Consider the following 15,140-nt stretch of genomic DNA (forward strand, 5'->3'; position numbering starts at 1 on the left):
TGTGTCAACATTTGCCTTATCTTTGTAATTTTGTTCATCATTACTATCAGTCATAGCAATGGCTAAAATTTTTACCAGATTCACTGACAACATCCTGGTTGAACATATCAGGTGAACATGTCGCTTTCACTTTTACATCACAAAAAAGCGGTTTTGATAATCTGATGACAGTGTATACTCTATGTTGATACTGTAGCTTTCCATACTCTTAACTATGTACACCATACACATATCCAAAGTCCACTTATAAACTACTACTATGTGTAAACTACTCAACAACGCATCAAAATGGCTCCCTGACACATCACAGACGCCAGCCAGATGTCTAGCATGCCAAATATCTGGAGGAGTCGGCAGACTCGACACCCACATCCGGCCAATGAGAGCAGGCAGCTACTTTGTCTCCAGCTCTCTCTGCTCAGACGATCCCTGCTACGCTGTGTGTGCTAATACATTCTTTCACCCAGATTCTTTGTCTTTATAATCGCTATCTTTAAAATAACAAACAGCTGTTTCGAGTGTAGGTTCAAGTCACTTCCCGTTTCACATTTCACCTGTGTTTTCTTGACAAAACACAAAACGTGGTTTGGAGACCTGCTTCAGGTGAGACAGCCGCTGTCAGCTTGTGTAGTGTGTGACCCCCTGTCACCGATCAGTCACGTAGTGTGAACACCACAACGACTTCAAGACTCCCGTCACAAGATGGCAAGTTGCGTAGTCTGGCTGAAGCTGATAGTTATGTAGTCTGCACAAGCCTTTAGTCGTTTTTCTGGAGCTTTCAACTGCATCTCTTGATCATCATCAGTGGATGTTTTAACAGCACACGCAATTTGTATATAATTTTTCTATGATGTTCACTGTTTCAATGTTTTCTCTTCACCTAGCCTACTATTGTCTTTTTATATGTAGGCTATGTACTACAGTTTGAGTTCATTGTACTACGTGAACCTTGGCGAGCGATAGTGTTATATCCCAGCACACAAGGTGCTCATATATATGTGGACATGTTAACCTTTTTAAATAGAAACACAACAGACATGGTTTGAGGAAACAGGAAGCATAATCTGCACCATAAGTCCCAGCTACCTATTACAGCTAAAAAGGAGCAGAATACTCACAGCTTGGCCCACACACACACACACACACACACACACACACACACACCAACTCACAAACTCAGTGTCTGTAGTAGGGACAACGATCAGCTCAGGACAGCTGCACAGCAGCCTCAGGTAAGACAGAAACTCCCATTCTCTCACACCAGGGACCAGCATGTACTCGACATCTGTCAGCGCAACCACACACACACACACACACACACACACACACACGCACGCACACACAAGCAGTCTTTGAACTTGTTTTTTTTCTTGGCTAACAACAAGCTTTTGTTTGAGCCGGCCACAATATGCTTCAAGCAGACAACTTTGCAACTTGGTACAAATCTCCCAAACTCTCATAAGCGCTGAGCAGAGCATGTGGTGCCCAGAGAAAGGGGAGTTCTCACACACACACTCTCCCAGTGCTCTTCAGCTGGCATGAGCAAGGCCCAGCGGCTGCTTGCTGCCAGGCTGTCTGGGCCTGGACTTTTACCCAGAAGAGGGGCACTGCCAGCGGGCTGATGCTTTACCCGTGGCCCGGGCCTGAAATTAGGCCTTTAGAGGTTTAGTCCCTCCAGTGTGTGCATGTGTATGTGTGTTTAATATCGCTGTATGTGTTGGCAGTGATGTGTTGGCCATCTGGTTATCTGGCCCCTCTAGGACCACACATAGCATTACAGTAGCATTACAGCTGCCACAGCTATTTGCAGGCCCACACACTAACAGGGACACATGTACAGTGCAACCACAGCAGCCACCCATATAGGTACACAGACACACACACACACACACACACACACACACACACACACACACACACACACATCCATAGATTGGGACAGACACACAAACCTTAATACATGCACACAAAGGCACACACACACACACAGATGCAGGAAGACTGAGATGCTCTCACCCTCTAACTCTGCTGCCCTACATTCTGTTCACTTCATTGTCCATATTCTTATGTAATTTATGAAAATGTGATGTGCTGTTTGTGCTGCTATGTGATCCATGGCCACCTAATGTTCTCTGCCACCTGCTCAGTGTTTGGAGTCGGGGTCTTATGCGATGGCGTGGGCGACATTGGACAGACAGAGAGAAGGACAGCCTATGACTCATCAGGCTTCAAAAAAGCCAATCCAGAGAAATAATTGAAAGTAAGAGGACTTTATGTAGGGTCAATATCACCAATGAGAAAATAGGCACGTGTGATTTTGTTTGCTGGTATCTGCAAACCTTCTTTTGTTCCACTTTATGGCTTTCTGCTACTGTATTTTTGCTTTTCTTTGTTACTCAAAAGTGATGCTTTGGAGTTTGTTTTTGGGGGGTTGGCAGCCAATGCAGCATTTTGTGTACTGTACGAGTTGGTTTGGCACTAGACAACAGGGTGAAAGGTTGTATAACTATTGTGACTTTTGGCTGACTCCATTTCTTTTGAGTTTTTAGCCCTGTATTGTTTTCCCTAGATGCACTTGTTCTTTATCAGGCTATGTGCATAGATATTCACAAATGGTTCCTTGTGATCTTTTGGACTTAAACAATGTGCGCTTTCCTGGATGGAGGGCATCTAACCCAAAAGGGGAATGCCATTCAACAAGAATTCCTGTTCTATTTCTGTAGTCTTGGACGTCCACTCAGTGTTTTTGAACTTAAAATCTCAACCGAACGGTGAGTTGAGATTCAAATTTTGACATGTCATGTTCCACCATTGAACTCTGTTTTATAAAGCTACTTTAAAGAGATTATATTCTGCCTTTTGGCTTTTCCCCTTTCCTTTATTGTGTTATATATCTTTTTTGTGCATGTAATAGGTTTGCAAAGTTAAAAAAGCCTAAAGTCCACCCCAAAGGGATTTACCATCTCCCACAGAAAACACTGCCCTAAACTGCCTGAAAACAGCTCGACTGTAGTCCAGCCTTTTATTTTATAACCGTCACTTTGTAACACGCATCATAACGCTCGTCCAGTGGCTAGTGTGGCACGCCCTCAAAAACACTGGTGGAGAAACACACCGAGCTGCAGCACACACAGTGACAAGATGTCCTCCCGCTGCCTCCCCTCAGCCCCATCCTCCCTACCGAAAGTTGGCTAAACTTGTTACAAATAAATAATTCACCACTCCAGCTCTTGCTCTAGTCTAGATTGTGAAGCTGGTTCAGGTACATGTACAGCTGAACCGAAGCCGTGTTTACCGACTTGTCAGGACCCGCCCTACACTGCTTCTGATTGGCTAGTAGTCCTTAACTAGTTACTGTGCATGTGCAGCTCCCAACAAAGACCAAATAGAAGTGAGATGCTTCACTTGGTAGCTAAAATAGAGCGTTGATCACAGAGAGTGAAAAGAGGAGCTGCAGCAAAATATGGTGTTTTTTGAAAATTAAACCATGTAAACCTGCTCTGGTACAACCCCTAAATAAAAATATGAACCTCAAAATAAGCACAATTGTTTTCACTGAAATTTAACTTTAGAGTTTAGGAAATTAGGAAAAGTAATGAGGAGGATGACTAGCATGCTAGTATCAACTTGAAAAGTTTTGATTCAAGACAAGTTTCTAAAGCTGTATTAAGTTTCTTTAACACCAGGGGGCAACAATACTACAAAACACAGTCCTGACCAAATTATCTTACTTATCAAGTTTTGTTTTGGTTAACGTGTAAGAAACAATTCTCTCTTTACACAGACACATTGCAACTTGTCATTAAAGTCCAGTTTCTGGCCACCTAATAAAGGTGACCGTTGGTCTCTACCAAATCCTAATGAAATTATCTGGATCTTTCGCTGCTAAATGATCAACTTCACTTGCCAAAATAAGTACATTGGTTTATGTACTTGCTTTACATGCACATGTACATGCCTTATTTGGTCCCATAATTGCTTATAATTTCCCAGAAATTAACCCATATGTAACTTTAAATTCACAGGAAAGAATATATGATAGAAAAATTTTCACTTACGGTCCACTTACTCACAGTCACTGCTTGTCGCTTGTGACTGTATCACGCAGTCTTCACCAGCATATCAGCAGTAGTCAAAGTAGAAGTTTGCACAGCTGTCATGGAAATGTAGATGTTCCAACTTGCCATTGTTGTGACCACTTGCTGTCCATGTTGGCTTAAAAGTTGAGCTTTCATTCATGTTCAGTCTTGAACACTCAGGTAAATGGACCTGTGGAGACTATTTTGTCATATGCTCTTCCTAATGTCAAGATTAAGCTGTCAAGCTCAACAAGTTTCAACTTTTGAATTTGTCCAAAATAGTAATGAGTCTGCAGATGTTTGGGGCCAGGGAGGTAACATCTCACCCCGGACACAACCTGTTCCAGCTCCTCCCCTCTGGTAGGCGTTACAGAGCATTGTACGCCAAAACCAACAGAATCAGGAACAGTTTCTTCCCACAAGCCATCACTCTGATGAACAGCTGATTTCTGACTCACAGTGTCAGGAACAACCCAGTAACTCTGCCTCTAATCAGCACCTGTTTACTGGTTTCCACTTATTATTTATTTATTCACCATTCTCTATTTCAGTGCTGTTCATACTATGTCATATTGTATATACTGTATACCAATACCCCTACCTCAGGTCATAAGATCATAGGTCTTATTGATTTTTTCCAGCATGCTTTGCACTATGCTCCATCACACTGTGTACATTTGTACATGTATGCACTAATGTGTACCTGTATATCATATCCACCTTCAACATGTACATAATGAGAATAGTTTACTCTTCCTCCTTTCCACTCTGATCACTGCACTATTTGTCAATATGTCTGTATTGTTTTGTTCATAGTGTGTATATTAGTGTTGTCTATTCTGTAGTTTGTGTCTGATTTTATTTTATTATTATTTTATTATTGTGTTATGGTATTATTGTATAAGTAAGCACATCGTGAGCAATGTACAATCCTGAGTCAAATTCCTCGTATGTGTACACGTACCTGGCAATAAAACTGATTCTGATTCTGATTCTGATTAAACTGTCACTGACTTTGCCTTATTATTGTCTTTTCTCATTACATTTCAAAATATACAGATTCTTCAGATCTGCGCATTGTTGAGATTTGCGATGGATGTCCGTTGGCTCTCCTGCAACCTACACTTACCCATAAGAGGTTCCTTATGTCTTAGGGGTTTACAGGTTTTTGGCTGCTTTGTTTGGATGATCCATTGGGAAATAAGTATGGGAGCAGTTGTATAATTTCTTTTTCTTGTCGTTTTCTTGTTTACAAAATGCATTTTGTGAATATCAAATATCTAATCAAGTAAGGATTTACAGAAATTATATTGCAGGCAAATCCTTCCTATTTCTTCTGTTACATTACATAGTGCAAGGCCACATCTATGTCTTATTATATAACTACATTGCATTGTCCACGCACAATTTCACACACAGACAAAAGACACAGTCAAATCCCTTTAATGTGAACATGGGATAGTGATAGCTACCTGTACAACTGGCGGTCCTCTTTCTAGTCGTGTTCACTTACAGTCTGCCTGTATGATAATGTCCCCGTAAAATTAACATTATGATTGAGCTATCATATAATGACTGAATATCCAAGTGACTGGATATTCTCTTCCCAGGGATGAGCGTCCATTTGATTAGAGAAGGCATGTGGACTGATCGTGGGGATAATAGTCCGATCAAAGGAATCAGTGCACAAAATGAAACGTCTCATGCTTCTCACACACTGCAAGTAAATGGTGTAAAGCCAAGGGCATATCGATTTTCAGCTAATTCATGTCCCTACTTCTCTGTATTTTCCTTTCTCCAGAGCTGTGAAATCTCTTCCAGTTCCTTCTACACTGGACACTGGAAACATGCCAGATAGAGAGAGAGAGAGAGAGAGAGAGAGAGAGAGAGAGAGAGAGAGAGAGAGAGAGAGAGAGAGAGAGAGAGAGAGAAGAAACACAAGTGGCCTTGTCAAAATTCATGAGTCTCAAAAGTTGCAGGGAAATGGTGGCAGGGTGGCCTGTAAATGAAATGTTCCAGATTCAATACCTATGGTAAAGTAGTTAAACAATAGTTAAAGTTAAAAGGCCTACTTTTTGCTTTTAGAGGCTCCAAGGTTCATAACACCTATCAAATACAAAATTCTGGCTGGAACAAAAAACATACTAGATAATTTTACTGTTCTCAGAACATTGGGGGAAAACAGTTTGGTTTATACAGACAAGGCTATGATGATGCGCCAAAGTTTCCTTTTAATCAATTTGTTTAACATGGGAAACAAAAATGTTAGCAGCATGTTTGAATCGAACATGCAACCCTCCCAACAGGAGTCCTGCACACTACTTCTATCCATCCATCGTCAACCGCTTATCCTGCGTACAGGGTCGTGGGGGGCTGGAGCCAATCCCAGCTTTCTGCACACTACTGACTGAGCTAAACATGCACATGAGTGTTCAAGGATTTGAAATAATTTTACTATGTTCTGGCCCGTCATGTAACGGCTTAAAAAAAATTGGCCCGATGCCAGACTTATTTGCAGACCCCTGAAATGAACTCGCTACAAACTCGCTCCTCTCCGGCTTCATGCCTCTCCTGTCCCAGCTGGAATACCCAGCCGCTGTGAATCACCTTGGTACTGTATTCCCTGTCGTAAAAATGGCCTCTGTCGGTCTTGGAGGCTGTGTTAGGTCCTGGTCCGTGTTGCCTGGGAGGCTGCTGAGACTTGTTCTGGTGGCCCTTCTGAAAACCTCCTCTTCCTGGCGGTCCAAAGCTCCTGTGCTAGTGGCGTAAACAAACCCCAACACTCCCCCAGCACTCTGAGGTCTCAGTCTGGGCTGATACTTTAGTCCCGGGCATAACGACAAGGTGCAGCTCCCAAATAGAGTTTGGGGTTGATGAGTTTTTTTTACTGCGACTAACTGACAACTTTGTTGGCTAAGACTCTTGTCATTGATTTAGTCCAATATTAGGGGATTACCATTCTACTCAAAGGTCAACACTATCAAGATGGTTCACTTTTTGTAAATGCCACAAATTCACATGTTCATGTTTACCAAAGTTGAAGTTCATAAGATTCATTCATTTGCTGACCATATACGCTGAATGTGGCCATTTCAATGAAATTACTTGATTTTGCCTCAAAATCGTACCGTTTAAAATGCTAGTCTTAAGGTCATGGAGTCAAGAGTTGAAAAAGTTTTAGGTCAAAAAGATTATTTTGTGCATGAATGTGCTCAGCACATTTCAGCTATAGTCCTGCTAGAGGCTTAAAATAAAATAGAAAAAAGATGTAGACTTTCTGTTAAAAATATAAAACTAAAAAAAAAAGAGAACTATAAACACTGCGTCTAGGTTTTAATCAATGTAAGAATGTGAAGGGTTTGTGTCTCATTGTCCCTCAGGTATCATATTGATACATACTACTTTTCCTAGGAGTATTTTTAATGTTGAGAGCTCATTGAACTCTTTGAAATCCGAGATTACAGAACTGAAGGAAATGTTCCTTAATTCATTGAATGTCTTAAATTGTAGGAAGAAGTGCATCTCCGTCTTAACCTCACCTGTCGAACAGTGACCACATATTCTGTTCTCTTTTGTTCTTTTGTGTCTTCCTATTTCTTTTGTGGTCACTGAGCTTGTACTTGGTTCGGCTCTGTCTTTGTTTTCTGTCTCTGACAGTAGAGAGATCTTTTTATTTTACTCTGATTGGTGTTTGGAAAGCAGTGTTGTGATCAATGGCACTGCCAGGGGGGGAGGGCAGGGGGGGCCAAAGCCACCCTAATAAAATTGGTGGCCACCCCAGTGGCTCCCCCTGGCGAGGGGCATTAGCATAAAATGCTATATACTGTATATATTATGTAACTCCTGGGTTTGAGTTAAAAGTTGCTTAGCATCATGTAAGTGTTGTCATATTAGGCTCTGTCACTTTAAGAGGGTAACCTCTGACCCTGAGCTGTGATGGACTGTGACGTTTAATTTAGGAGAGGCCTCCGATTTGTTTATGTAGATGCCTGTAACGTTTCTAAATTTGTGATTGGTTTAGGGGTGGGCCTAACAGGCAGCGCAGAGCGGAGTAACAGTCAGCCTGCTGCTTCCAGCGTGTTATTCTCTGGAGGTAACTTAGCCACAAGCTGCAGAAGACAGAAAAGTGCAATTTAATGAATATACAGTCAGTAGCCTGGCTAGTTTATAATAAGTATGACACACTGCTACAAAGATTTGTGTACTGTACTGTGTGTAAGAGCTATATTACGAGACTGCAGATAGCATCTCTAACAGCAAGCTAACGTCATACGGACACTGTCCCACAGACAGTGCATGACCTGATAAGCACCTTTATCTTCGAGAGAGACCATTCTGTGACTGTTTTCTTCTTCATCTTACTGAGAGGATTGCAAAACATGAGAACAGCGGGAGTCATCTGGACGATGCTGTGAAACTGGGCTTAACGTTCACTTGCCAACACAGGCGAGCCATTGAGCAGCATAACAAACAGGTGGGGGAAAACAGCTAACTTTACGAGCTCAGTGACAGATCATAACGTTTATTAAACTCCTAAGAACATGTTGAACAGCACTTCAGTGCAGCAACCAGTCGGTAGACTCTCTGAAAAACTTCAGTCATTTAGAAGTTTGCACAGAGGAAAAACCGCCGTGCCGCCACCTTTCTCCTCAAGTGAGCCTCAGCTCTGGTGAGTGAAACCATCTTTTATCATCCTGACTCTGCTGCTTCTCCGTGCAAGGACCAAATTAGACCAAATTGATGTGCTGGATCGGTTGATACTAGGCTATGGATTGCAGTTGTTGTCATATAGCCGCTTTCATGCCGCTTTATTATCTAAGATTATTATGCCAATATGGTGGCTGGCTGCCCTGTATTGAAAGTAGGGATCTGGGAATGGGATATATATTGGCAGACTTTCTTTCCGTTTTGATCGCAGGATCTCTGTGGAAAGCGGCGATAGAAAGGGTCGGGATCCCTAAAACTTTGTCTGTGTGCATGGTTGTTGACTTCGGTGGTGTTGAGCTCACTGCTCTTTGCTTATGGTCCTGTAGGCTCATTTGTTCTGAGCTTGGTTGTGTCAGCTTAAATAATGCATTCTTGATTTAGGTTTGTGACAGTGGTTCTGTAACTTGTGTCAATGCACTACTCTCTCACTAACACTCTGTCTCTCTTGGTGGAGCCATGCAGTAAGAGAGAGTATTGTAGTTTACTGGCATCAATGTATTGAAACCATTTTTATAAAATAGTATGGTTAATAAATAATTACACAACCTTGTACAGACACAGTACAGTATATTTCCATTGAATAACTATATAGTCTATAGTATAATATGATATATGTATAATATTTATGCTCCCTGATGTCTGTAATCTTAAGTAGGCTTTGCAATAGGTGCTGTTACTGAGGCTAGGTAGGGCTAGTTCATCAAGGTTTTCAGCTAGTGAACAGGATGGTGTATCGGTCAGGACACAGGAACAAAGACGAGGAGATGTAATTTCTTCCTTCAACTGTATTGAGCTCCAGCAGTACTCATCAGAACATTCCAATATCCATCTTTGTCATTATAGTCTGTATAAACCAAATAAATCACCATTAGGTACTTGAATTACTATGCAACGTGAATAATGAATCCACATACATTATGTAATTAAATCATCCAACATAAACATCTCAAAACATTGCTATTCCCCTTTAAACATAAGTTTACAATTACAGAAATGTGGATATTACTCCTTGGAAAGACATAAGGAGCTTCACGTAGCTCACTGACCAGTTTACATCATAGATTGCATTGAAAGGGGTTCACATAAGGAGCAATGGCGACACCCTCTGGCTAGCCGAGGCTACTACACAATAGCGTCTGCACATGGTCTAATAAACACGATACGAACACTCCCTACTTCAATGTTATAGGTGTCACTGCGTAACTTAGACATCAGAAGGCTCACACCAGGTAACTTATTATTTCCTGCAGCGTTTTACAGCATGAACATTGTGCTAACATTACAAATCTCACTCACCACGCTGGCCACATGTGAATGCATGTTAACTCTACAATACAGAAACAAACACAACAAAGTTGCAGTCACTTACTTTTCGTCATTAACTCAACACATGGCATATTGGAAGCTGGATCATTCAGGAGGAAATAAACATGCTAATCGTCACAGGTACGTGGGCTAAACTATGCTCGTTTAACTTGAAAAGGTTTCCGTTCCCACTATAGCCAACACACTAGCTACACACTTCCCCTACCGTAACCACATAAGAAGAGTCTTAAAGCAGCAGGCACCCAGAAATGTAGGAGCCTTTTATACAGGTGCACTCCTACAAAAGCTGTAGTTTTTTTAAGGAAAAGGTCAACTAGTGTATTTGAAGAACACAGGATTTTTATGGATCTGGTTTTAGTTTAAGGACATTAGACAATTAGAATCATAGTTTTCTCATCTCATCTCATTAGTCTATATACTGCATAATAGAGTTTCTGAAATTCAGTTATGACTTTTGGTTTTAGTGTGCCACCCCAGGTTTTTCAGTGGCCCCATCTGGCCACCCCTAGGAAAATTGTCTGGGGGCACCACTGGTTGTGAGACTGGTCAGAGTGTGTCTGAGAGGGGACAGTTATTCTCAGCACCATCTGACACTGGGGACTGTCCCCTGATTGGTTAATTAACTAATTATTTATAGTATACTGGTATTTGTAATCCTGACATCTGGGGTGTTTCTGAAAAATCATTATCACATTAGTTTTCTTGATATTTACTGCCAGGTCCCTATTCTGGCAGCACTTATATACCAAGTCAAGCTGTTGCTGTAGTTGCCGTTCAGCAGAAGACAGTAGAACAAGGTTGTCAGCCTAAAACAGAGGCACCATTTGATTTGTTCGTCTCAAATTTTACCAGCACACCTATTTTCCAAATACACTGGTTTAATCCGATGGTTTAATAATTTTGTCCCCATACCACAATGTAGAAGTCTGTAATAGAGCCCTTTGTGCCAAATAGAGTTGAAAGCTTTCTTAAAATCAATAAAACAAGTTAATATCTAACCATTTTTGCTTTGGTATACATTGTACATTGGTGTTTATTTAGAATACTACAGAATACACTGCTGACACAGACGAAACGGTAGTTGCTAGGGTCTAATTTGTTCCCACTCTTATGAATGAGTCCTTTGCACCAGAATATTAGGAAAACATCCTGACTGTAATATGATATTGAACAACTTAAACACTGCACCCTGCATCTCTGGGGTGCTGCATTTGATCATTTCAGTTTTAGTGCTGTCTGGACCACAAGTTTTTCTTGGCCGGAGAGATGTATCTTCAAGTCACTCTGGCGGGGTTCAAACGCAGTTAATTCCTTGCTGCTCGATGCAGACTCTGACACTGGCTGCAGTGTGTTTGGTATCATTTTCTAAAAGAACGGAAAAGAAAGGAGAATTAATCATTGTGCAGGTCAAAGGTTCTTGCATCAAGCCCATGTTTACCGAAAAGTAAATGGTAATAGTTGGAAGACACAATGCACTGACATGTTCAATAATCTCTTCCCATTATTGATTTAATCCCCTCATGAGGACCTGAATATTACACATAATGTCACTTGGGAATTCCCTTTGACACAAGTATGGGATTTCTTTCTATTTTTGGTCGTATACACTAGTTTATTAGTCCTACAGTGAATGTTAAGATACTGTTCATAAAATGTGTGTTTTAGTGTGGCTAAAAATCTCAAGGCTTAAAACTAGATAAATTGGGCAGTCCCCATACACCACAGGTGCACATAAATAAACATAAATACACGTTGTCTCTTCTTACTGTTCATCCAGTTCCACAGTGGAAAAACAGTTAAATGAAATCAGCTTGAACAAAGAAAAGTTTTTTGAGTTTCACTCACTACAAACACAAGACACAAAATCTCATATTTTAACAAAAGTTTTCAGCAAAGTTACTGTAATTCCAAAACTTTGAAATGTTACTCCTGGAGTTGCTTAGTCATGTGTCCAGCATAGAAAGTGTTCATCCTCTTAGGATCATGATTGTGCTAGGTAAATGGCAATCTGCGTGTGAGAATTTTCCTTGCAAGAACACGGGCAAACCTATTTTCCACCCATTATGCATTTTTAAACTGATTTATCAGTAAGCAACAAATCCATCCATGTCACAATTTACTGTGGTGTATGGTTTACATCATATCATCCAGCTGTATAACAATACATGTTCTGATGAACAGTGTCAGCCAAATCCCTGTAAAGTAATGGCTATGGTAAATTATTAAAATTAGGTGGTTACCTGTGTCTTTCTGTTTGAAAAATTACTACCACCTTCTGCTTTTCCCAATTGGAGAGCCAGTAGGATTTGTGCATTTTACTCCACCCCCACAGCCATCACTACACGCATGCACACACACACACACTCACACACTCCTACACTTCTATGTCCATACTATTATCCATTTTTCACGTCCAATTGCTCTGTAATGGTAATCGTCGAAGGCTTGCCATGGGCTGATTACTCACAGCTGACTTCAGAAGCTTCTCCCTCTTCTCTCCCGCCGTTCTCCTGCTGGCTCTTAATGCACTATTAACCCATTCCTGCTTATTAATTCCTTCCCAGTCATTGCGAGGCGTCCACTCCATGATATCTGTCATCATTCCATGCCTATTAGCTCCTCGACCAACAGTTATTCCTAGCATGCCACCACACTTCTTCATCCTCCCTCCAGTCTGTTTAAGGAAATGTAATTGCTGCTGGGGGGCCTCAGTAAGTAGGAATTTAAGACACTGCCACTATGAGGTCGAGCTGCAATTGTATTCCAGTCGCTCTTGTGATTATGGTGTCCATGATCCTTCATGGTACTTTTGTACATGCTTTTGTATTGTGGTTGGCTACAGTTATGGTCGTTACAATTAGGTCACAGCTGTGATAATTTCTGCAAAGTTGTTGTTGTTGTTCCGTCATTTTCTGGACAGAGCCACTGTGGTGTTTTTAGATGTGTGGTGTGCTTACTGTCTTTGTTGTGGTAGGCTTTCCACTGCCTTATCCAAATATGAGAGAAATGGCAAGATTATATCAAAAGCATGGATTTCCAAAGGAGTCCGCGTAACTTGATGCGCTGACTGAATCCTAGAATATTTGACATTTTCATAACTTAGTTTTAGGTTCTGACTGTTTTGATAAACACAACGTTGGTAACCAATATTTCAAAAAGTTTTGTCAAGTCCAGTGCTTTCCTTGGTGGACTACTGCTGTCATAAGTCTGTCTGTCTGGGCCTTTTCTGGACACACTGATTCTATCAGAGTACTTTATGTTCCCCTGCTATAAATCCTAATGGAGCGCTCTTGGATAAAGAACAGGAATATTCCTCACAGTGGATCTTGGCAGCTGGCTCTGGAACCACTGCTTGTGTCAGGGCCTGTGGTTTTGGACCGTCCTGAGATATATGGAGGAATGCTGGAATTGCACAAAGCCCTCTAGCTCGCCGGGCTGAACCGCACATCGTCTCGGGTTTCCTTAAGACCACATTAAAGTGTAGCAGTAGCTCTAAGTGTGGTCTTCTTGATGGAACTTCGACTGATTTTTATACAGGCTGGTCGCACATGACTCTGCAGCCGTCAATCAATCAAACAGTGTTTGTTCTGTACTTTTTCACCCAAATGTTGGTCCCAAAGCAAACTTGACCACGAGTGGCCCAAAAGTGCCAAAGCAATGAAAAACTAAATTATAAAGACAGCTGTTACTGCAAATGATCTAAGACAATAACTATAGACTGGGTAGCAACCAAGGCCTAATGGTTGTGTTGATATTATAGGATTCTCCAGTCTACACAATCCAATTGTGGCTAAAACCAAGAAAACACTCTAAAACTAGATATATCTCAGATAAGTCCAATACAGCTTTCATGGGGAAATGTGTATGAAACATAAAGCTATGGTGTGCTTGGTGAAATCTTCTGATGTAAACTTTACTCAGGAGGTGCTGTAATGTCTGGCAGGCAAAGGAAAACAGTGGCAGAGGTTTTTGGAAGGTGTGCTGACATGGCTGGATCCCCTTTGGGATACATATGCTGTTGGGACCCTTTTGACCTCCCACCTCTCGCCACAAGGTTCCTTTACTAGCTGTTTGGAGCTTTTAACCATATCACATGGTCTCATGTGATATGAACCCCAGCTTTTAAGCCAACATGGAGAAGAAGTCTTTAAAGTGTTTAGGAAAAATGGAAATTTGAACATATACAATCCTGGCAACTGGGCAAAGTGGGCAACCACCGACTTTGTCTGGTTGTTAATTCAGCTGGGAGCTAAAACTGTCACCAGCCATAGTTCAGTAAGAAAGCTGATAGAAGCCCATTTTTAAAGGCTGTCCATTGTTCGATGTAACACTTGTACAGTATATTATGCCTCACATTCAATTCTACATAAATTAGTGTTAAAGATGACAACATTCCGACAAACCAGAGTATTCACTCATGCAACTGTGAATTATCAAATAAGGATAAGGGCATACACTTTCGAACTCTCCATGAACCATTCTTGGTTTTGCACTTGACAGTGTGCACAAAAAGTGACAGAAGGAGGTGTGTGAAGAATGGAAAAAGGAGAACTTGAAAGAGAAGTTCAATTCCTGCCTTTGTCTGTTTTAGAAAGTTATTGTCGGTTGCAGCCGCACCCTGACTGTGACATTAGAAAGTTTGAGAAGCTGTTGAATGATTCTCAAGCACTTTGTTTTAAGCATACTGAGGCCTTTAAGGTCAAGAGAATGCAACGTTTTATATTCACTAATCATTGTACCAAGTGATTCCATCCTTTGGTTCTAAATCTTCCTGGACTGAAAATTCGCAGACTTTCAGGCCTTCATAGTAAACGATTGTGATCCCTGGGCTAACCCAGCACTTTGCTGCTGACTATAGAGAGTGTTTAAAGAGTAAAGTAAATCTGTACTGTAATTACTGACAGTATTTAAGCCCTATTACAATGAGACCCGCAGCCTGCTCTGACATAGCTGAACACCATCCATTGTCTCATCCCTCCCTCTTCCCAGTTCCCTTTTTAACTTTCTATCTCATTCAATACTAACCCT

This window comes from Micropterus dolomieu, linkage group LG15 (genome assembly GCF_021292245.1).
Source record: "Micropterus dolomieu isolate WLL.071019.BEF.003 ecotype Adirondacks linkage group LG15, ASM2129224v1, whole genome shotgun sequence".
Lineage (NCBI taxonomy): Eukaryota > Metazoa > Chordata > Actinopteri > Centrarchiformes > Centrarchidae > Micropterus > Micropterus dolomieu.